General features: G+C 41.3%; 1 long non-coding RNA gene across 2 annotated transcripts; it reads left to right on the plus strand.

Moving 5' to 3' along the window:
- The first annotated feature begins 136 nt into the window (after nt 1-136).
- Nucleotides 137-21624, plus strand: LOC138994009 (uncharacterized). Of its 2 annotated transcripts, none has more exons than XR_011468366.1 (3): nt 137-542; nt 6206-6444; nt 21180-21624. It is a non-coding gene; the product is annotated as an uncharacterized lncRNA (long non-coding RNA). The 2 variants fall into 2 exon arrangements; XR_011468367.1 differs by having other exon boundaries at nt 137-297.
- Nucleotides 21625-21695: the final 71 nt, after the last annotated feature.

Consider the following 21695-nt stretch of genomic DNA (forward strand, 5'->3'; position numbering starts at 1 on the left):
GAGGCGGTGGCAGCGGCGGCCGCTGCGTGCGCGGCCCCGCCGGTCAGGCGCGTCCCCGCCGGTGTGCGTGTGCGCGTGCGCCGGGCAGGGGGCGGGGCGGCCCGCGGGGGGCGGGGGCAGGGCGCGGGCTCGGGGCTGGAGGCCGCCGGCGGCGGCGCACCTGTCGGCGACGCCGGGGCCCCCGGACCGCCCGCTGGAGGAGCCGGGAGGACGGGGCCGGCAGGGGGAGGTGTGACCGCCGCCCCGGCCGCCCCTCTGCGCCCCGGCGGCCGTCGGAGGTCGAAGCCTGCTTCGTCGGTCAGTGCAGTCAGGGGTCACTGGGAAAATAATTCAGAGCGAAACCCGGAGCGGGAGTTTTGCCCCCGGGTCAGTGGGAAGCCGGTCCTGTTATTTTAAGTAGCGACTTGCAGGGATGCTGTGAAAAATGGTGTCAGAAAACTTTTCCTAAGTCCACGTTACTGAAGCCAGTGTGATTTGGACCTTTGAGGGAGTGATTTCAAAAAGTTAGATGTTTGTTTCCGTGATTTAATGTTCAAAATAAGGTATGTTTTACCTTTCTCCATTTTCATCTTTGTTCTTGCTTTTTTTAAAAAGTAAAAAAATAAAAATAAAATTTTTTTAACCCCTTTCCCAATTGTGGCCTCTTGAAAGGTAAATTAGCTGTGGCTCCCTCAGTTCTGTAGCTACCTAGCAAATTGAGGAATATATATATATATATATATATATATATATATATTTAATATAAATATATATTAATTATATGTATACATTTTTAAATATTTCAACGTGTTAAGAACAAGATTCATCCATAAGCCCCTAAGCTTTTATAGACCCTTCTCATGTAGACCCTCTTAATTTCCAAATCTGAGTAATGAAAGTTGTACTGGACCAGTACTGTACAAAATAAATATCATGTGAGCCAACTAGCTTCAAATTTTCTATTAGCCACATCAAAAATTAATAAAAAGGAAAAAGGGAACAGGTGAAATTGATACATCTTATTTAACCTAACATATCCAAAATATTATCATTTCAACATGTAATCAATATAAAAACATGAATGATTCTTTTTCCTGTATGGAGGCTTTGAAATCCAGTGTGCGTTGTACATCGGCAGCGCATCTCAATGCTGACGAGCCACATTCTGGACGCCCAATAGCCCCATGTGACTAGTGGCTGTTGCATTAGACAGCACAGTCTTGGACACTGGACTTGCCCTCCTACCCTCTGCATCCTACATAGCTTTTAAGACAGACTGAAAGTCTGCAATCCTTTCAAACTAACATGTGAGAGGGGGCCTTTTTCACATGGGTGCATATCTGTGACCATTTCTGGGTCCTAGAAATAGTAATAGATTAGTAATCTACTTAGCTAAAAATGAAATAATAACGTAGTGAGTGCTTACTAAACACTTTTTATGTATTAATTGATTTACTCCTTTCAACAACTTTGTTAGGTTGATAGCATTATCCCCATTTTACAGATGAGAAAACAGGCACACAGAGATTCAGTGACTTGCCCAAGGTCATAGCTAATACATGGTAGAGCTGGCATTAGGACCCAGTCTGTCTGTCTGTCTCTATCTCTATCTCTATCTCTATCTCTATCTCTATCTCTATCTCTATCTCTATCTCTCTCATCTCCTAGAAAATTTTGCAGCAATTTCCCTATTTTTCTAAGTCTCCCATTTTGATTTATTCTAATATATCTGTATCTCAGCTTTTTAAAAAAATATATTTTATTGATTTTTTACAGAGAGGAAGGGAGAGGGATAGAGAGCCAGAAACATCAATGAGAGAGAAACATCGATCAGCTGCCTCCTGCACACCCCCCACTGGGGATGTGCCCGCAACCAAGGTACATGCCCTCGACCAGAATCGAACCTGGGAACCTTGAGTCCACAGGCTGACGCTCTAACCACTGAGCAAAACCGGTTCTGGCTGTATCTCAGCTTCTTAAAAAGTTATTTTCATTATGCAAGAACCCATAAGGCTCTCTTCGGTCAGTTAAAGAAAATTCAGCTTATAACCATTTAAGGCTGTCTGTGAACTGTCCTTACCATTTTCTCAGACTTGTTTCTTCCTATCCTTTAATATATATTCTCCAGTCTTAGCAAGCTAACCTGTTTACCATTTGGCCCTTACAGCTGGCTTATTCTCTCTTCCCTCCTATGCTCGTGCATTATTGCCGGAAAGACCTCTTGCTCCTCCCTTCCTTTAAAACTCACCTTTTTCCAGAAAGTCCTCATTGACTAACTCCATCCAGCTCTAACCCACTTAGTCATATGGGGCTACTGGGCATGCAAAATGTGGCTAGTCAGAATTGAGAGGCGTTGTCAACGTAAAATGCACACTGGATTTCAAAGCCTATGTATATCTTTTCAATATGTACTACTAGCAAGAGCTTGACTTCTAATTATTTTTGTAACTGTCAGTACTCAACCTTGCACAAGGTATAACTCAGTTGTTATTGACCCAACTAACCACTTGACCAAGAGAGAGTATTTTATCCAGCCTGTAGCCTTTCCTTTATATACAAGATGTGTGCCTCACAAGAAAGCACAGTGCCTTACTATGTGAACCTAAGACTAGAGGCCACCATCTTTTATTTAAAAAAAACAAACAAAAAAACCACACACACAAAATGATTTTTAAAACAAAACCAAAACCAAAAAAAATAGTAGGGCCATAGGCTTCATTGCAGCAGTGCTTGTGACCCTGTTGAGGAAAAGTGGGGGAGGGGGGGGAGGGCGGGGGGGACTTAATTGTCCCAATCTCCAGTCCCATGACTCAGAAGGTTCTAATGCAGCAAGTCAAGAGTAAACCCAGACTTACTACCTACAACTTGATATAGGCAGTGGTTGGCAAACTGCGGCTCGTGAGCCACATGCGGCTCTTTGGCCCCCTGAGTGTGGCTCTTCCTAAGCTTTAGGAGTATCCTAATTAAGTTAATAACAATGCCTACCTATATAGTTTAAGTTTAAAAAATTTGGCTCTCAAAAGAAATTTCAATCGTTGTACTATTGATATTTGGCTCTGTTGACTAATGAGTTTGCCAACCACTGATATAGAGGAATTGAAGGTTGCATATAGTTCCGATAATAATATATTTTTTAAAAGACTAGCTAACAATCTCACATATGCTCAAGGCAGGCTTCTCTGGAATAACTGAAATGAAGGACATATGTACTCTTGGAAATTCATTTTCCTTAGAGAGGGGCGGGGGGTTGGAGAACTGGGTGAAAAAGGGGAAAGGATTAAGAAGAACAAATAGGTAGTTACAAAATAGTGATGGGGATGTAAAGTACAGCATAGGGAATATAGACAATAATATTGTAGTAACTATATATGGTGCCAGGTGAGTGCGGAAATATCAGGGGAAACACTTTGTAAAGTATATGATTGCATAACCACTATGCTATACACCTGAAACTAATATAAAATAATATTGACTGTCAACTATAATTGAACCCCCTCCCCCCAAAAAGAATGAGAGTTGAACATGTTCTGTACTTAGATTGTGGTGGTTGTTGCATAGCTCTGTGAATTTGCCTCAAACCATTACATGGGTGAATTTTATGGTATGTGAATTATATTTCAATAAAGATGTTTCAAATATAAAATAAAATTATGGTGGATACCCGATAGTATAATATGATAATATTAGGTCCAATAAACAGTCTTTGATTTTAAAAAAAGAAATTCATTTCTCTCCATGGTATTTCAGAAGGAGTGGGAAAATCAGTAATGTGTCAAAAAGTTGTAAGTCCTACCAATAACAGATTTCTAGGCATCTCTATTTAGAAGCCCTTGAAAATCTGCAAATGAAAAACCTATGCAAGTTGTATACTTTAATAAAAAGTTAAAAAAGGAAAAAATTAATCAAGATAATCCTCATCTTAGGCACTTTTTGTCTTTAGCTTTCAAGCACTAGTCTGAGAGTCTGATCTCATAGTTTGAGTATTATCAGTGACTTGTCTATGACCTAGATCAAATCTTATTAATTTCTCTGCTTCCGTTTCCCCATTGGTAAAGCAAGTAAGGTGCATAATGCTTTTTTTTTTTTTTTACAAAAAAGGTATTATTTTACCTGTGGTTTGGGGGCTTCTCATAACAAACTATAATGTTCTCAGTATTAGAGTGGTCTTCGTTGCAAGCTGTGGATAGTGAGTTGGTGTAGAGGATATATACTGGAAAAGCAAATGTAAATCATTGGAAGAAATGTTTCAAAGCAAAGAGAATATAAAGGAGTTGGGTTAGGAAGCCAAAATATTTGGGCAAGCCCTGGCCAGTTGCTCAGTTGGTTAGAGTATCGTCCTGATACACCAAGGTTTTGGGTTCAGTCTCCGGTCAGTGCACATACAAGAATCAACCAATGAATGCATAAGTAAGTCGAACAACAAATCGATGTTTCTCTCTCTCTCTCTCTCTCCCTCCCTCCCTCCCTCCGTCCCTTCCTCTCTCTCTCTCTCTCTCTCTCTCTCTCTCAAATCAATAAAATATATCTATATATATTCAGGCAGAAGGGAAAGACACACTAGCTGTAAAACATTGAAAGAGGAAAAGAAAGATGTGGAAGAGTTTGGAAAACTGTTATAAAACCCACCACATTAGGTCAAAAACAAAACATTGCTGTTACTACTTAGCCTCCCTGACTTAGAAAGTGTGGCCTTCAATGTCAATGTCAAGCGTGGAAATTAAAACTATAATTCCACTAATATGAATCTTACATGCGGAAGATGGTAAAGAGGTTCCAAAAACCAGGAACACAAAAAGTTGGAGAGCAATCCATAGGAAGCTGATGCCACAAGATCCCAACCTTCTGCTTCCTTCTCTGTAACTTTAAATGGCTGTTGGGATGACCGTTGGAAATGTGGAGAGTAGATGGAATGTTGCCTACCTATCCTGTGTTCTTCGTGAAAGGGAACTAGATGAATTCCATATGCTTTAGCCCTGGCTGGTGTGGTTCAGTTGGTTGGACATGTCCTGTGCACTGAAGGGTTGCCAGTTTATTCCAAGTCAAGGCAGCTAGCTGCTCAGGTTTTGGGCTTGATCATGCAGGAGGCAGCGGATCATGTTATACTCTCACATCATTGTTTCTCTCTCTCTCTCTCTCTCTCTCTCTCTCTCCCCCTCTTCCTTCCTCTCTCTAAAAAATAATTTAAAAATCTTTAATAAGTAGGTAAATAAATTAAAAAAATGTATCCTATACAGATGAATAACAACTATATATATCAGATGATACATGTGTATATATCTGTATATGTATGTGTGTGTGTGTGTGTATATATATATATATTATATATATACACACATATATATATATTTGAAGTTGGCAATATGGCATATACATCCAAATATGGCCAAAGAAAGGTTCTCAGAGTTGGAAGAATTTTATTTCTTTTGGTATCTTTCCATCAGGAAGTTGAAAAAGTCATGCATTTCCACCTGTCTTACTTCCTTTCTAGCCCCTTCGCCCCTCCCTTTTTATTTCAGTACTTCTGCTTCCTTTTTCACAACCACTACCCCGAGATTATTTACCAATCCCAAGTGACTGGCAACTACATGACTAAAGCCAGGCCCTTTGCTGGTGATCTTTAAATTGAGATGAACCTGTTTGGCTATGCCCTCTTAAGAAGGGTTAGTCACTAGAATCTTGTAGAAAGTGAGTTAGGGAGCAAAGCCAACACCCCCTTGCTGCAGGCAAGAATGCATATGTCTGTGTCTGATGCGTGGGTCTCTGGAATGCTGCTACATTTCTTGTGGAATCCCAAGTTTTTAAAGGTTACAGTATTTGGGAGCTAGCATGCTGGAATTGACTTAGCACTGATGTTGCCTTGACTTCAAATCCAATAAATAAATAAATAAATAAACAAATAAATCAATAAATAAGTGAGGGCTCAGGCTGAACCAGACCAGTAGGGTAGGCAAGAGGATTAGAAACCTTAGAAGCTTGCCAACAGTCAGGAGGCCTCAGTTTCTCTACCCTTGGCTCTATTTCTGTTTGCTTTTGAAATTCCTGACAGCAAGAATTTACATCAGAATTAGTTCTCACTCAATTAAGCCCAGCAAAGAGAATAGTTTTCAACCTCTGGCCAACCCTAGGTTAAGGGTGGGGTGCAGAAAAGAGACCTAAGACATTAAGGCCCGCCAACTTGGTCAAATCACGTCCTACAGGTTGTGATTTTTTTTTTTTTTTTATACAGGGCGTGATTTTATGAGAGCAATTTGCATTGGAGTTTTAGCCACATATCTTCAATAACAGAGGATGGAAATCTTCCACTTCCAGCTTCCCTGATTTGCATATGAATCAAGATGAATAAACATTTAAAAAGTGTAGAAGAAGCTATAAAATTGGCTTGCGGCCTGCTGATGCACAGGACTGAGCCAAAAGTCATCTTGTCCCCAATAAACTAATAATACTGCAGCTGAAGAGAAACTTAAGGTAAGCATTGAGGACCCTTTCATTTTCAGATATTCTGCATTTTCTAGGGAATAGTCCCCAGTATGGAGGCTAGCCTTTGGGATCTGGTGACTTGAAAAACAACACCACCTAAATTGTGAACTGACTCAAGAAGAAGCCAGAGACAAAAAGCAATTCAAACTGCTTATATTCTTTGGTCCTGGGAAGCTGTACCCTCAGATTTCTAGATATGGTCTATTTTAGTTCAAAGTGTGATCACACTGTATAAAATATACATTCACTGAGAATGAGACATAGCACAGATACCCTAGGGACCTGACATCAGGAATTAGGGCAGGCCAGAAAAAAAGACAAAATTCTTTAGGCAAACAGGCACAATTCAAACATTCAAGAGGGATTTATATTTTTCTTGCCCCAAACATACAGTAACTATGATGTGGGAGCCACAGTTTTAGGAATTCTATATCAGGAAACATCTATGTACTTTTGCCAAAGTGATTCATTACTGTCTCATCTCAATGTAAAAGGATATCAATATGTGGAATGGAAGGTGACAGAATCAAAGGAATTAAAGAGGAGAGGAAAAAGTCACTATTTTACAGAAAGTGTTATTCTTACTGTCTGATGGAGTAAATCGCTTTCTTTTTTTAATATATTTTTATTGATTTCAGAGGGGGATGGAGAGGGAGAGAGAGAGAGACATATCAATGATGAGAGAGGACCATCGATCGGCTGCCTCCTACACGGCCCACACTGGGGACTGACCCTGCAACCCGGGCATGTGTCCTTGACCAGAATCCAACCCGGGACCCTTCAGTCTGCAGGCTGACGCTCTATCCACTGAGCCAAACTGGCTAGGGCAGTAATTTCTTTTAAGGCCTTTGTTTTCCATAACTTTCCCCCCACTTCCTGGTAAAGGGACAGAGAAGTCCAATATGCCATATTACAAATACTAGGATTCAAACTTAAATTTTAAGGGTAGGCATAATAAGTTAAAGTGAGTTCCTTTTGCTTTGTTCTTTTAAAAAATATATATATATTATTGATTTTTTACAGAGAGGAAGGGAGAGAGATAGAGAGTTAGAACCATCAATCAGCTGCCTCCTGCACATCTCCCACCAGGAATGTGCCCGCAACCAAGGTACATGCCTTTGACCGGAATCGAACCTGGGACCCTTGAGTCCGCAGGCTGACGCTCTATCCACTGAGCCAAACCGGTTAGGGCACTTTGTTCTTTATTATTATTGTTCTAGGGGGCTTCAAGTAAAAGAGGACCAGAAACTGACACAGAGCAGAGATAGAAGCAGTAATTTGCCCAAGGTTAACTGCAGAGTTGTGACAAAGGCCATGATGAGTAGAATTTCTGACTCCTATCCTTGCAGTTGTAGGTAACTGTCAGAGGACAGGTGTTGATATATTAGCAGGACTACTTGCCCTAGATTTTAGCAGACAGTCCTGGTTTCACATTATTCCCCACCCTTGTCATAGCCGTGTACCTGTCCTAGAAATCCCAATATTCCAACATTTGAGTTTAAAGAAAATGAAAGAAGAATTGTGTACCTGGGAGTCAAAGCAAGGAGGGCACATGATAGCTGGTGTCAAGGCCCGGTAACAGGAAGGAGACAGAAAGATCTGATTGCTAGAATAACCAGGCAGCTCAAATGAAGGTAATAGAATCCCACGCTGCAGAACATCAGCTGATGCTGAAAAGAATGCTCTCTCCATGAGTGCTTAACACAGACTCAGAGCAGTATTGCTGTTCTGAACCCACCTCTGGAACACGAATACTCCAGCCTCCATTAGGAGCGGGCTTCCACCTTGGCGATCTGACATACCAGTAGTATGACGAGTCCTATCAAACAGAACCGTGGGGATAATCCCTTAGTGAAAGAGGTGGGGGAAGAACTTCATTAGAAAAAAAAAAACAACGTTTTCATGAAGCAAATTTGAAGTCCTCCAACTGCTTTACAAAATCAGGTCTGTTCATACCTCACTAAGATTAGCAAACCTAGCAAGAGAAACAAGTTCTCTAGGTTAGTCCTGGGCTCTTAGCTCCTACACAAACAAACCCTAGAGATCCTCTTGAAGTATCCTCTTTATTTAGTACAACTAATCCATTACAACTCTAAGTAAACGGAAACACATTTAAATGTTTTTCAAAGTATTTTTCGGTGTGAAAGAGAGAGTAGAAACCCATGGAGCAGAAGAAAGGTTCAATTTTTCTCTTACCATGGCCATTGCTAACCTTTCATTCCATGCAGTAACCCTTAAGACATATTCTCATCAGCCAGGTGGGGGCCTCTTGTTCTACAAAGTAGACCAAGTAATTCTCCCCTAAATACAGGATACCTAGTTTAATTTGATTTTCAGGTAAACAATAAATAGTTTTTTAGTATAAATATGGCTCATAGGACATGCTCATACTAAAAATATGCAATATTTGCGGGGTATACTTATACTAAAAACTATTCATTGTTTATCTGAGACTCAAATTTTATTGAACATCCTGTATTTGTATTACCTAAATCTGGCAACCCCACCAGTAGTCTGCTTTCAGATTTTGAAGATGGCAACCAGTGGCTTTGGAACTGTTTGGTTATATAAAAGGGAATTTTAAAATAGCTTTGTGTGGTCCTAATCATTTTGATTCAGTGGATAGAGCGTCAACCTGCGGACTAAAAGGTCCCAGGTTCGATTGCGTTCAAGGGCATGTACCTCAGTTGCAGGCTTTTCCCCGGCCAGGGCCCTGGTCAGGGCAGGTGCAGGAGGCAACCAAACAATGTGTTTCTCTCACATTGATGTTTCTCTTTGTCTTTCCCTCTCTCTTCCATTCTCTCTAAAAATCAATGGAAAAATATCCTTGGGTGAGGATTTTTTAAAAAAATCAATAAACTATTCTTTAAAAAAAGAAAGAAAGAAAAGAAAATAGCTTTGTGTGTTTGCAAAACTTTTTCTTGAGAGTTGATTGGCATTCTGTCATGTTAGGTTTTTTTTTTAATATGTTTTTTATTGATTTTAAAGAGAGAGGAAGGGAAAGGGGTAGACAGAAACATCGGTGAAAGAGAGACATGGATCAGCTCTCTCCTGCATGCCCCCTCCTGGGGATTGAGCCCACACCTGGGCATGTGCCCTGACCAGGAATCTAACGGAGGACTTCTTGGTTCCTGGGTCAATATTCAACCACTGAGCCACACTGGATGGGCAGTTTATTTTTTTAGGCTATGAAACCCCTTCAAGGACTTTCTTCTAATTTTCGTACATCCCAAGGTATTAATCTTAGTGGAAAACAGCATAGTTTAATGTCAACTGGCTCCATTAAAGAATCAACTTGTCTCATCAGATATTTCAAATGCTTTGAATACTTTTTCTGAGATTAAATACCCATGTTCAAAATAGGGTGGTGATTGTGCCATCTTTTATAAGAGAAATTGCTTTGAGAGTGATGTTGGCAAGATTATATGGAGTAGCAGCCAAATGCTAATCTACCACACTGGGAAACCAATGATAGTTTTTTATTTCTTTCTCGCACACCTGTTGCTATATTAATATACTTCTAGTATTTTCACTCACCTGAAAATGATGCAGTCAGACATTATAGACCTGATTCTGCCACTCCTGTAGATATTACTAGTAAAGCTTAACCATTTTAATGAGGAAGGAAAAAAAACTACTGTGAAGAATAAAAATTCACAGGATTTTCATAAGGAGTTTCTCAAAAGAATCTCACATTTTAACATTACTCAGGAGAGGGAAATCTTTTCATAATTATGAATAATTTGGTCCTTTAAAAAAATCATCTCTTCCAACCTGTTTCTTAAACATTTATTGCTACTGTGTACTACTCTTGAGTGTATGTGCCTTCTTTTATATACAACACTAGAGGCCCAGTGCATGAAATTTGTGCATGGGGGTAGGGGTGCAGACTCTCAGCCCAGCTTGCATCCTCTTGCAATCCAGGACCCCTCAGTGGATGTCGGGCCTAAACCGGCAGTCGGACATCCCTCTCACAATCCTGGACGCTGCATGTACCAGTGACCATACTTTTCATACAGGTGAAAGCCATCTTGCTGTTGTATGGGCAGCTACATTTTTTGCCCTGATTATAAAAAGTAGTTCATAGCATGAGCCTTCTGAGGCAGTAGTACCATTTTCCCCATCTTATGGGCGGAAAAACTGAAGCAGAGAGAAGTTAAGTAATTGGCTTTGTCACACAGTTATAGGGTCAGAATCAGGGCTGATCACAAAAGGTGCAAGCCAGAGTCCATGCATGGCATCGCTGCATCATCCGGTATTTTCAGTGTTAGAGTAGCCTTGCCAGGTTTTAATTTTTATCTCTAAGAGACTCTTCCCAATATATAGGGTAGGGTTCCTAGACCTGGCCCGCAATTGGCCATCTGTGGGGCAACCGGCGGGCAGGGTGATGGGGGAGCCTGCTGGCACCTGCCTTGGCTTGCAGCCTGGTGCCGCCCGCTGGCCAGCCCCATCCCCCACTGCCACATCGCCTCCCTCTGTGGGGTGACCAGCGGGCAGGGTGATGGGGGGGCCTACTGGCACCTGCCTTGCCCCCTGATTGCTGCTTCCGGTTGCCTCCATCTCGGGTGGCAGATGCTCAATGCGTTGACTGTCTGCCCCCTGATGGTCAGTGTATGTCATAGTGACCAGTCCTTTCGCCGTTTGGTCAATTTGCATATTAGGGTTTTATTATATAGGATGGTTTTGATCTACAAATGTTGGGTGTATCAGTAGTTCATTCTTTCATATTGCTGAGTAGTATTTTAGGACTATATGCAACTTTTAGAGAAGAATAAACACCTTTATTACATGAGCTAAGATAGGAGGGAGGAGGATTTATTTGCCTTTCCAGGCCTTGATTTTCCTTGGTAAAACCCCAGCTCCTTGCCCCTAGCACACAGCCATCCACTTGGCAACAGTGACCTGGTTTTGGAGCGATGCATGCAACAGACTTGCCTTGCTGGAAGTCCACCTCTAGAAGACTGCTGATTTGGGCATTCTTTTTCCTTTCATCGTATTTCTTTTGAATTTTCTTTGATCATTAAAATCTCTGTCTCTTCAAAAGTCAGCTTGGTCCCCTTCTTGCAGTGCAGGGGCATTGCCTAGTGGGACTCGTACCACTGTCGGTCGGTACAGTGTGCTGGCCATGAGCATGATGCAGTTTTTGTTACGAGGGTCATGGTGAGGACCAGTTCGTGATTGGATGCATATAGATGTCAATAATTCTTGTTTTGCGGGTACAACACTGAAGCCCCAGGAGAAGTTGTCCACATTCAGCCTCAAGGCACAGTATTTCTTGCTGCCTACTGGCACGCAGACTAGCATGTGTATACAGTGGGGCCTATCTGGGTGTTGTTAGCAGGGCCAAAACTAAGCTCATATTTTCACTCCTTGTGGTAGGACTTTCTCTGGCCCACAGTTTTGTGGCACTTGTGCCAGTTGTCCCAAGAGATGCCCCCTGGCTCAGTCCCAGCTTGAAAGAGGACTGTATTGCAATTTATTTATCCACTTTCTTATTTATAAATGTTTGTGAGCGAGAGGAAGGTTATGAAAACTCATACTTATTATATTCCTTCCTATCATATTAAGAACAAACTTAGACAGATAGATATGACAGCTCTTCCCCCAACACACACACACATTTGATTGTTTTCTTAGGCTAAGTATCTAGAAGTGAAACTCTGGATCAAAGAGTGTGAACATTTTTTAAGGCTCTAAAAACACATTGCCAAACTGACCTCCGGGAATGTGCCAATTTACAATTTACACTCCTTTTAGCAATATATAAGGACGTCTGCTTCCGCACCGTCCAGCATTGTTAGCTTCGCTTTCTTTTCATCTTGATTTGGTAGGTGAAAGTGATAGCTCATTGCTGGTTACTTTCCATTTCTTTGATTTCCGGTTAGGAATAATTTCCTTTTTCATTTTGGCCATATGTATTGCTTTGGTGAATTGCTATGCACTTTACACTAAGTATTTTTTCACTTATTCCCCCAGGTACTACGTGGAATATATGTTATTATTTTCATTTTGGAAAACTGAAAAATGCATGAATTAAATGACCTGCCTGGGATCTCAGTGGCTAGTAACTGGCAGAGCCAGTGCCAGAACAAACCCAAGTCAGTCTGATTCAGAGCAGGCACTCTTTCCTCCTCAAGACTCGGTCTTCCCATTCTCTCTTTCTGTAAATTCCAGCGCTGATGTAATTTAACCCAAAGAATGGAACAAGACTAGGAGGAACAGAGCTTGAGTTCCTATGTAGCTCATCGCTAACAGATGGTGCATAGCATGGCCCACTTAAGAGCAGAGGAGTTTCCATCACCTGTTTCACTTAAATATTAAGAACTATTAAAAGACATTGTTCGCTCTTGATGAGTCTCAGAATCTCCTGACTTTCCAAAAATGCCACCCGAATCCTTTATCTATCTCTGGAACCTCCCAGTGCCTTAGTTTCATCATCTATAAAATTAAGTGTTGGAGTAAGTTATATAAATGTCAAAGATTATGCTGTATACCCGACACTAACATATTGTATGTTACGATAATTGGAAAATACATTTTTAAAAAGGAATAAAAAGCTTAGATGTTGTATTAGATATTCTTTGCAGTTCTTTCTAGCTCTTAAATTATTTTTTTTTTCTACTAATTTTCTGCAGAAAAAGTTATTACACTTGCCTCCATCAGCTTTGGCCAATAAGGGCTACGTTCAACAGTTTGTGAAGTTTAGAAAATTCTCCTTAGAAATGTGTTTTCTTTTCTTACATACCTTTCCATCCTGACTGTCCTTTCCCCCTGATATGTTGCATTATTTTCCAGAGGATCTCTCTCTCTTCCTCCCTCTCCTTCCCTCCTCCTCCCTTCCCCTCTCTCCTGCCCTGGATTTGAATATTCCACTCCACCCAATTTTGTTCCTATGTTGCAACTTTTGTGTTTCTACTGTGCTAGGGTGAGGGACTGAGGCATGAAAGGGTTACGGAATGTGCTAGGGGGAGGGACTGAGGTATGGAAAGGTTACCGGTCCGAGATTGTGACAGAAAAATTGCTAGATTGTCTCAGAAAACAATGTATTATGATTCAACCCAGCCAGGTGTGACTCCGTTTACCTCCCCTTTGTTCTTGTGAACTTTTTTTTCCCATTTGTTTATTTGTACATTTTGTTCTTGTGAACTTCTAAGGAACAGCTAATGAAATGCTTTGTAGTTTTTTGTTTCTTTGTTTTTTTAAACATTATGTAGAATTTGCAATAAAAGATTTTTCTGTACCCTTGATCGGCACTGCAGGCTGCAAAGCCCCGTACTGAAGGGACACACTGTAGTCAGCTGGCCAGCTTAATAAAGGCTCTTAAATTTAAATTTTGAGTTGGTGGTCTATCTCACTGATTGAACCCATAACACTACTCCCCCCCCCCCATCTTTCTCTGGATTCTTTGGTGTTTTAATTGCATCTATTCTCTATGCCCATCTCTGTGAAAGCTACAAGATAGCCATAAAGTCTGGAGACATACATAATAGCTTATTTTTTACAGATTGAACTTCCTTGATTACTTCTTCTGGGCTATATAGGTTTGTTCAGTGGAAAATAAAATTAAAGCTAAGTTATATGAGGCAAAGCATCACAGATTCATTTGCAGGAATTGATAGAAACTCTGTAGCACTGTATGCCCTGTAGATTGATGCATCACATTAACTAAGCATTTCTAATGAGGGACATTATATTGACCACATCATGTAATGTTATTGAACATAGAATATGTGATATTGTAATATTCATAAGCCTTCAGTTATGGATGTTCACCTATGTTTCCAGATTTTCTGGCCACTTGTGTTCATCAGTGGATTTTTGTTCTTGCCTTTTCTTTCATTTTGCATTATACATATTTCTTCTTAAGTATGCTCTTCATTAAAACTAGCCCATGTATTAATGATTTAGCTTTGAAGATAAAACCAAATGCTTAAGTGGAGTCTATCAAGAACCAGAAGTTGTAGAACAATTAAGGTCTATCTTGCCCCGTCTATGTTTGTCAATGGCCAGAATTTCTGTCCCAATTAAGAGGAGGAAGTTACTCAAGAGAGGCCCCCTGAGCAACACTCAGCATCCATTTAGAAAAATACTGTATCAGCTACGTCCTTTTTACGTTTCTGGAACAGTCTGAGAAATTATTAAAGACAATAAAATATATCTCTACAAAGTGCTATTTCCCGAGCCATTTAAATGTTTATTTCTTACTCCTTTCTTTCATTTTTCACAATATTGAGAGACAAGAGTTTATGATTCTCACAACACAAATGAGAAAGTGAATGTCCAGATAGGTTGTGAATTTCCAAAGCTCACAGTAAGTTGGACCAGATCTGAAAGCAGAAACTGGATCTCTCTTCTGGCTGAGTCTCCTGTCCATGGCGTTTTATACTGCAAGAAGCTGTCTGGTTTAATGTAAAGGATGTGGCTTGCTTATTCATGGCTCTTGGAAAATGAACCTTTCTCTTCCTCTCTTCCTTCCTCCCTCCCTCCTACCTTCAGAATACACACACACACACACACACACACACACACACATGCACTTTATTAAATGAGCAAGAGGGGGGAAAAGTCCACAGCAGCCTGCCATCTGGAATGGCTCAGGTGGTAGCCAGCCACCTAGAAGCAGGGAAATGACTGTGTGGTCACTAGTGATTTCAGTGATTTTTTTCCCCCACCACCAGCTGTCATCACAATTTCCAGAAAAGCTGCCAAGAAAAAGCAGTAATTAGCATTTCACAGGACCCTCTCCCTCCACGCTGTTATGGATCTTGGAACTTTTTCTGACTGCTTTTTGCCCACATTCCCTCCTTCCTCCACCATTCTGGATAAAGAGACAAGGTATTTGACCTCACCTACAGTTGAAGAACTCTACTCTTGAAGATGCTTCACTTCTGCCAGAAACCCTCACTGAGACTGAGTTATTATTCCTTGCCCTAATCTGGATTGTTTCCTTCAAATCAGCACCCTTATGAAAAAGCACCGTATTCCTACCTTCCTTCCCCCCTTTCTCCTGTTGAGCCCTCTCACTCTAAACAATACACTCAGGCCTCTAGCTCTTGAGGCACTTATCACACTGTAGGTAACTAGCAATTGAAGTGCTTATCTTCACTTCTAAGGAATGTGACTTAATGTATCCTAACCCAGCAAAGTGCCTGGCCCATTGTTGAGACTCAGTCAATCTTTGTGGAACAGAATTTGCCTAACTTGGCCTCAGGAACCTCCTGAATTTCACAGTGTGCTGAGTAAACCAACTGCTCCCTTCCTGTCTGGGGAGACCCACCCAAAGACCAGAAGAGGGAGGTCACACCTCTGCAGAGACAGAGTCTTGACTGATGTCCCCCCTCTACCTATAATCCAGTGGTTCTCAACCCTCCTAATGCCGCGACCCTTTAATACAGTTCCTCATGTTGTGGTGACCCCCAACCATAAAATTATTTTCGTTGCTACTTCAAAACTGTAATTTTGCTATTGTTATGAAGCATAATGTAAATATCTGATACGCAGGATGTATTTTCATTGTTACAAATTGAACATAATTAAAGCATAGTGATTAATCACAAAAACAATATGTAATTATATATGTGTTTTCCGAGGGTCTTAGGCGACCCCTGTGAAAGAGTCGTTCGACCCCCAAAGGGATCGTGACCCACAGGTTGAGAACCACTGCTATAATCCTACTCCACACTTTCTCCTCTGCCACAGGCTAAGTAAGGCAGTCCTCAAACTTGTCTTTTCCAGACACATTTGTGGGGCAGAGCTGCTAATAGAACAGGCTATGGACTAGGTAGGGATCAGGGTAGAGGTCAAAGCCTGAACTATCCTATATAATAAAAGGCTAATATGCAAATTGACCAAACGGCAGAGTGACCGGTCGCTATGACGCACACTGACCACCAGAAGGCAGACGGTCAATGCAGGAGCTGCCCCCTGGTGGTCAGTGGGCTCCCATAGTGGGGGCGCTGCTCAGCCAGAAGCCAGGCTCACGGCTGGCACACATTTGTGGCAGTCCGACTTCCCTGAGGCTCCCTGACTGCGAGAGGTCGCAGGCCGGGCTGAGGGACCCCGCTTAGTGCACGAATTTCATGCACTGAGTCTCTAGTATTATAGAAATCTCTAAGAACGTTAGATTAGAATTTGATATAGATTGACAACGTACTAGATTGATAACCCAAGAGAGGTCCATAGAGGTGGGTTAAGAGTGCTGTCTCTAGCCCTAGCTGGTTTGGCTCAGTGGATAGAGCATTGGCTTGTGGACCAAAGGGTCCCAGGTTCGATTCCGGTCAAGGGCACATACCTTGGTTGCAGGCTCCTTGGGTTGCAGGCTCCTCCCAGACCCAGGCCCTGGTCAGGGCTCATGCAGGAGGCAACCAATTGATGTGTTTCTCTCACATCAATGTTTCTCTTACCCTCTCTCTTCTACACTCCCTAAAAATCAATGGAAAAATTATCCTAGAGTGAAGATAAATAAATAAATAAATAAATAGTTTCTTTAAAAAAAAAAAAAAAGAGTGTTGTCTCTAGAGACCTGCTATCTAGGTTCATAGTATTTGTGCAATTTTTAAACTATTTAACCTTGGACACATTAATCTCTACTTTATCTCTCTATACCTCAATTTTCTCACCCACGAAGTAGGGATAATAATGGTACCTGTGTCATAAGGTTGTTGAAGGGTTAACTAGGTTAATACATGTTAGTGCTCAGTGTTGTTATTACTAAGGAGAATGGCTTTGGATGGCACCAAATTTATGATGAGGATTTTATGTGCAAATGCAGGGCCGAGGCAGAGTTAAGTAGCAGGGTCTGGAGATAGCAGAATTTCTTTGGATAAATGAGTGCAAAGAATTTGGAGTTTAGGGTGGGGGAACAATCAGAGAAGAGAGTAAAGTAGAGAAATAGGGAGAGAGGAAATTTTAAAAGCAATTTCAAATTTACAGTAGTAGTTAAGAACAGGTATATTTAATTCGAAATTGTTTATGTTGCTGAGATCTAAACCACCACAAAAATAAAATGGTACAGTACTCCTTGGAGAGTAATTTGGCACTATCAAAATTAAAATGTATATATTTTTGACCCTTTAATTCTATTTCCAGGAATTTATCCTACCTTGGTACTTGCAAACAGACTCATGACCTTTTTGCAAAACCAGAGTTTAGAAACCACCACCTGTCTATCAATGGAATACTATGTGTCCATTAAAAATATTGAGGCAAAGTTATACATATTATAGCCAATCTAAAAAAGAAATACATATCTTAGGCAGCGGGGGAGCCTAAGAGTCAATGGAAGGAGCCATGCCAAAGTCCAAGCCAGAGTCTAAACACCTGGAAGACTTTAGAGGCTTCATATTTGGAGTGGCTGGTGGGGGTAATGAGGAATCAGAATCGCAAAGCCTCCCACAGAGTTGCATGGAGGGAATATCATCATAACAGCAGGCGGGGAATTAGCAAAGGGGAAGGTCCTTGATAATTCCTTTAAAAACATCAGGTGTTTGTAGGTCCCATGCAGAAATCTGTAGTTTTTGGTCCCTGGGTGGGTCTGGTTTGCTAAATGCCCCGGGGACAGACTGAGGAAGGGTAGTAGTGGAGCAGGATGATGGGGCTGGGAAAATGAGCCTGGGAAGCTATGGGTGGGTAATCGCAGTTACGTGGATTTCAACTAGCTTTTCAACTGAGCTCAAAGGATATTCATCAAAAGATTGATATCAACAAAGAGAGGGGCCTCGCTGTCTTAGTAAATACAATATATTTTAATGTTTTTATTGACTATAGAGAGAGAGGAAGAGAGAGGGTGATAGTAACATCCAGGAGAGAGAAACATTGATCTGCTGCCTCCTGCACCTCCCTGCTGGGGACTGAGCCCGCAACCAGCAGCCCCAGCATGTGCTCTGACTGGGAATCAAACCAGCAACCTCCTGGTGCATGGGTTGACGATTAACCCCTAAGCCACACCTGCCAGGCTGACTAAATATTTTTTTAAATCAGTGACTTAGATCAGCAATTTTCAACCTTTTTCATCTCATGGCACACATAAACTAATACTAAAATTCTGCAGCACACCAAAAAACATATTATTATTATTATTATTATATTTTTTGCTGATCTGACCAAAAAACAGGTATAATTTTGATTCATTCACACTGGACAGCTATTGTTGTGTTGGCTCTTGTCATTTCATTTTATTTTATTTTATTTTATTTATTTATTTTTTAAATATATCCCATTGACTTTCCACAGAGAAGAAGGGAGAGGGACAGAGAGCCAGAAACATCGAGGAGAGAGAAACATCAATCAGCTGCCTCCTACACGCCCCCCAGTGGGGGTGTGCCCGCAACCAAGGTACATGCCCCCGACCGGAACCGAACCTGGGACCCTTCAGTCCGCAGGCCGACGCTCTATCCACTGAGCCAAACCGGTTCGGCTCTTGTCATTTTAAAATTTTACAATCTCAGGGAAAAGAGGTCAGTGCCTCTGACTAAATAATCAGGTATTGTGTGTTTTAAAAATTCTTGTGACACACCACTTGAAAATTGCTGACTTAGATGATGATCTAGCTGGGACAGATAATTAATAGAATGGAAGACAGAAGCAAGAATTAAAATAATCTTGACAGATTAGAACAAAGTGCCAAAACCAACAAGAAATTTGACAGGGATAAAGTGAAGACTTAAGTTTAGGTTTTTAAAACATCAACTGTACAGAAAGGAGTGAGACTGGCTTGACAGCATTTGACGTGAAAAAGGTTTGGGTCTCACTAAATCCAGTGCCATCACTGTTTCATGAAAAGACAATGTCAGATCAAGAGAGCGCATAGTCTCACCATGTTTTGAACTGACCAGTTCTGACTTCCCGGAAGATATTGATGAATTCGTGTATACCAGTGAGAGATCAGGTTGGGAAAAAGTCCAGTAACTTCACCAGGTGAGGAAGAATGAGTGGAGTTTGGACATGTTAAATATGGGGAAGACTAAGGTGCATAAATAATAGTTGTCCTCAAATGGCTGTTTTTGACAAGTATAAGGCTAACACTATGAAACTGCCAATGTTTAACCATTTTGATCCCTAAACTGGCAATTTCATTTGGCTCAACCTAGTAGAAGAGGATGTAAACTCTTTTTGTAATGCTGCAGAGACAAATGAGAATCAATGGGTGAAAGAGGGAAGCAAAGATTCTATCGTCATAGGAAGGAGTTAGTCACAATCAGATGCTCTAGAGCAGATTGAGCTGCCTTACAAAGTTCTAGGTTCCTTGTCACCGAGAGAGCCCAGGCAGAGCTGGGCGACAGTCTCTTGAGGATATTTAGAATTTTCTGCATTCAGTGGGAGACTCCGTGATCCAGCCTGAGTCTCCAGTCTCTCCAGCTGAACTCCACAATTCCAAGACAAACACAGCAGGCTGCTGGGAATGCCTTGGCCATTCTGTGTTGTCTTCTACTGCTGTGTCTCTGTGCACATCAATCCTAGAATTTCACATCTCCTAACTGTGCACCCTTCAAATTCCTACTCACCTCTGCAGACTCAACTCAAGTGTAGGCCCATCTGAACTCTCCAAATGGTCTGCCATACTCTCGCCTATGCACCTTGTACCTGCTGCTTACTCTGTAGTGTCACTTAACATTCTTTTGTAATTTTGTGTGGACCCGTCTCTTTCCTACTAAGTGTGTGTGAGCTGCTTGTGGGCCAGAAACATCTCTTCCATCATTATATCCCCAGTGTTGTAGCAGATTTTGTAGCTTCATATTCTTTTAATAACATTAAATGAATGCATAATATTAATATTGGATGTTTTGATTATATATGTAAAATTTAAAAAATTATTACCTATGCATTTTAATAAAATATTAATTATTCAAAACGAATGCCCTTACTATGGGGGATACACATTGATATTTTCTATTTTATTTTGTTCATTTTAAAAAATAGAAGTCATAATCTAGGTTCCAAAATTAATGTAGGTTTCCAGCCTTATTCTGAAAAACACTGAACTATATAGTCAAGAGCAGGGGTTTGAGCTTTGGCCTGGTAGCTCATTTGATTAGAGTGTCATCCTGATAAGCCAAGCTTGCAGTTCGATCCCTGGTCATGGCACATACAAGAAGCAACCAATGAATGCACAAATAAGTGGAACAACAAATCAATATGCTTCTCTCTCTCTCTCTCTCTCTCTCTCTCTCTCTCAAATCAATTAAAAAATAAAAAGAGCAGGGATTTGAATGGAAGGTATGAGAACCTAATGGAAGCTGTGGGCCTTCTTGCCAGAAAGATGCATGTGTGCACTAAATTGAGATTCAATTTCAGAGGCTCCTTGTACCCACTAAATCCTTCTGTGCATCATGGGTTATGAGAGTTTCTTCTAACTTCTATTTTTCTGAGAAGCATATAGACGTATGTCTAGGAACATCTAAGAGTCACCCATAGAGAGAGCACAAAATTGGAAGGGAGGTGCATAAAGAACAAAGACTAGACTCTAGAGGGACAATTCTGGGGTGGGACAGGCAGGACAGTTAAGTACATGTGAAAGGCAAAGGAGTGGGGGGCAAAGTGAATCCTGGTTAAGGGTTAGGAGGAAGGAAAGGTGCAGCACCCCTGGGCCCGGAGATTGGGCCTGCTGATCTGATATTCTTTCCAAACTATGGGGCTTTCTTCTCTCCTCCCTATGGCTCACTTTCCCTTCCTCCCCTTTAGGCAGCCCTTATGGAAACTCTGAAACTTTTCCTCTTTTCTTCCAGATGGGGAGCTCTGGCAGAAAAAGTGTTCTGGCCCGTGTGCAATGACGCCGTTCTCTCTGCCAAGGGATCAAGTTAAAATCTGCTTTCCTGGAAACCAGCTAATGTCTTTAGGAAGCATGACCCTAGTTAGGGAGAGATTGGGACCGTTGGATAAAGAAGGGATAGGAAAATATTTTTCAGCTTTCGCTGATATAGTAACTTACAAGGATAAAATATGAACACCGCCCTAGCCCGTTTAGCTCAGCGGATAGAGCGTTTAGCGTGCGGAATAAAGGGTCCCGGGTTCGGTTCCAGCCAAGGGCACATGCGCAGGTTGTGGGCTCGATCCCCAGTAGGGGGTGTGCAGGAGGCAGCCAATCAATGATTCTCTGCCATCATTGATGTTTCTGTCTCCCCTCCTCTCTGAAATCAATAAAGAATATATTTTTTAAATAAATAAATAAAATATGAGCACCAACAAATAATTAAAAAATGGAACCTCCTGTTTCTGAGATCTAAACTCAGGATCACAGACTT

Source organism: Myotis yumanensis, unplaced genomic scaffold (genome assembly GCF_028538775.1).
Source record: "Myotis yumanensis isolate MYYU_CA2020_CCGP unplaced genomic scaffold, mMyoYum1.0.hap1 SCAF_16, whole genome shotgun sequence".
Classification (NCBI taxonomy): Eukaryota; Metazoa; Chordata; class Mammalia; order Chiroptera; family Vespertilionidae; genus Myotis; species Myotis yumanensis.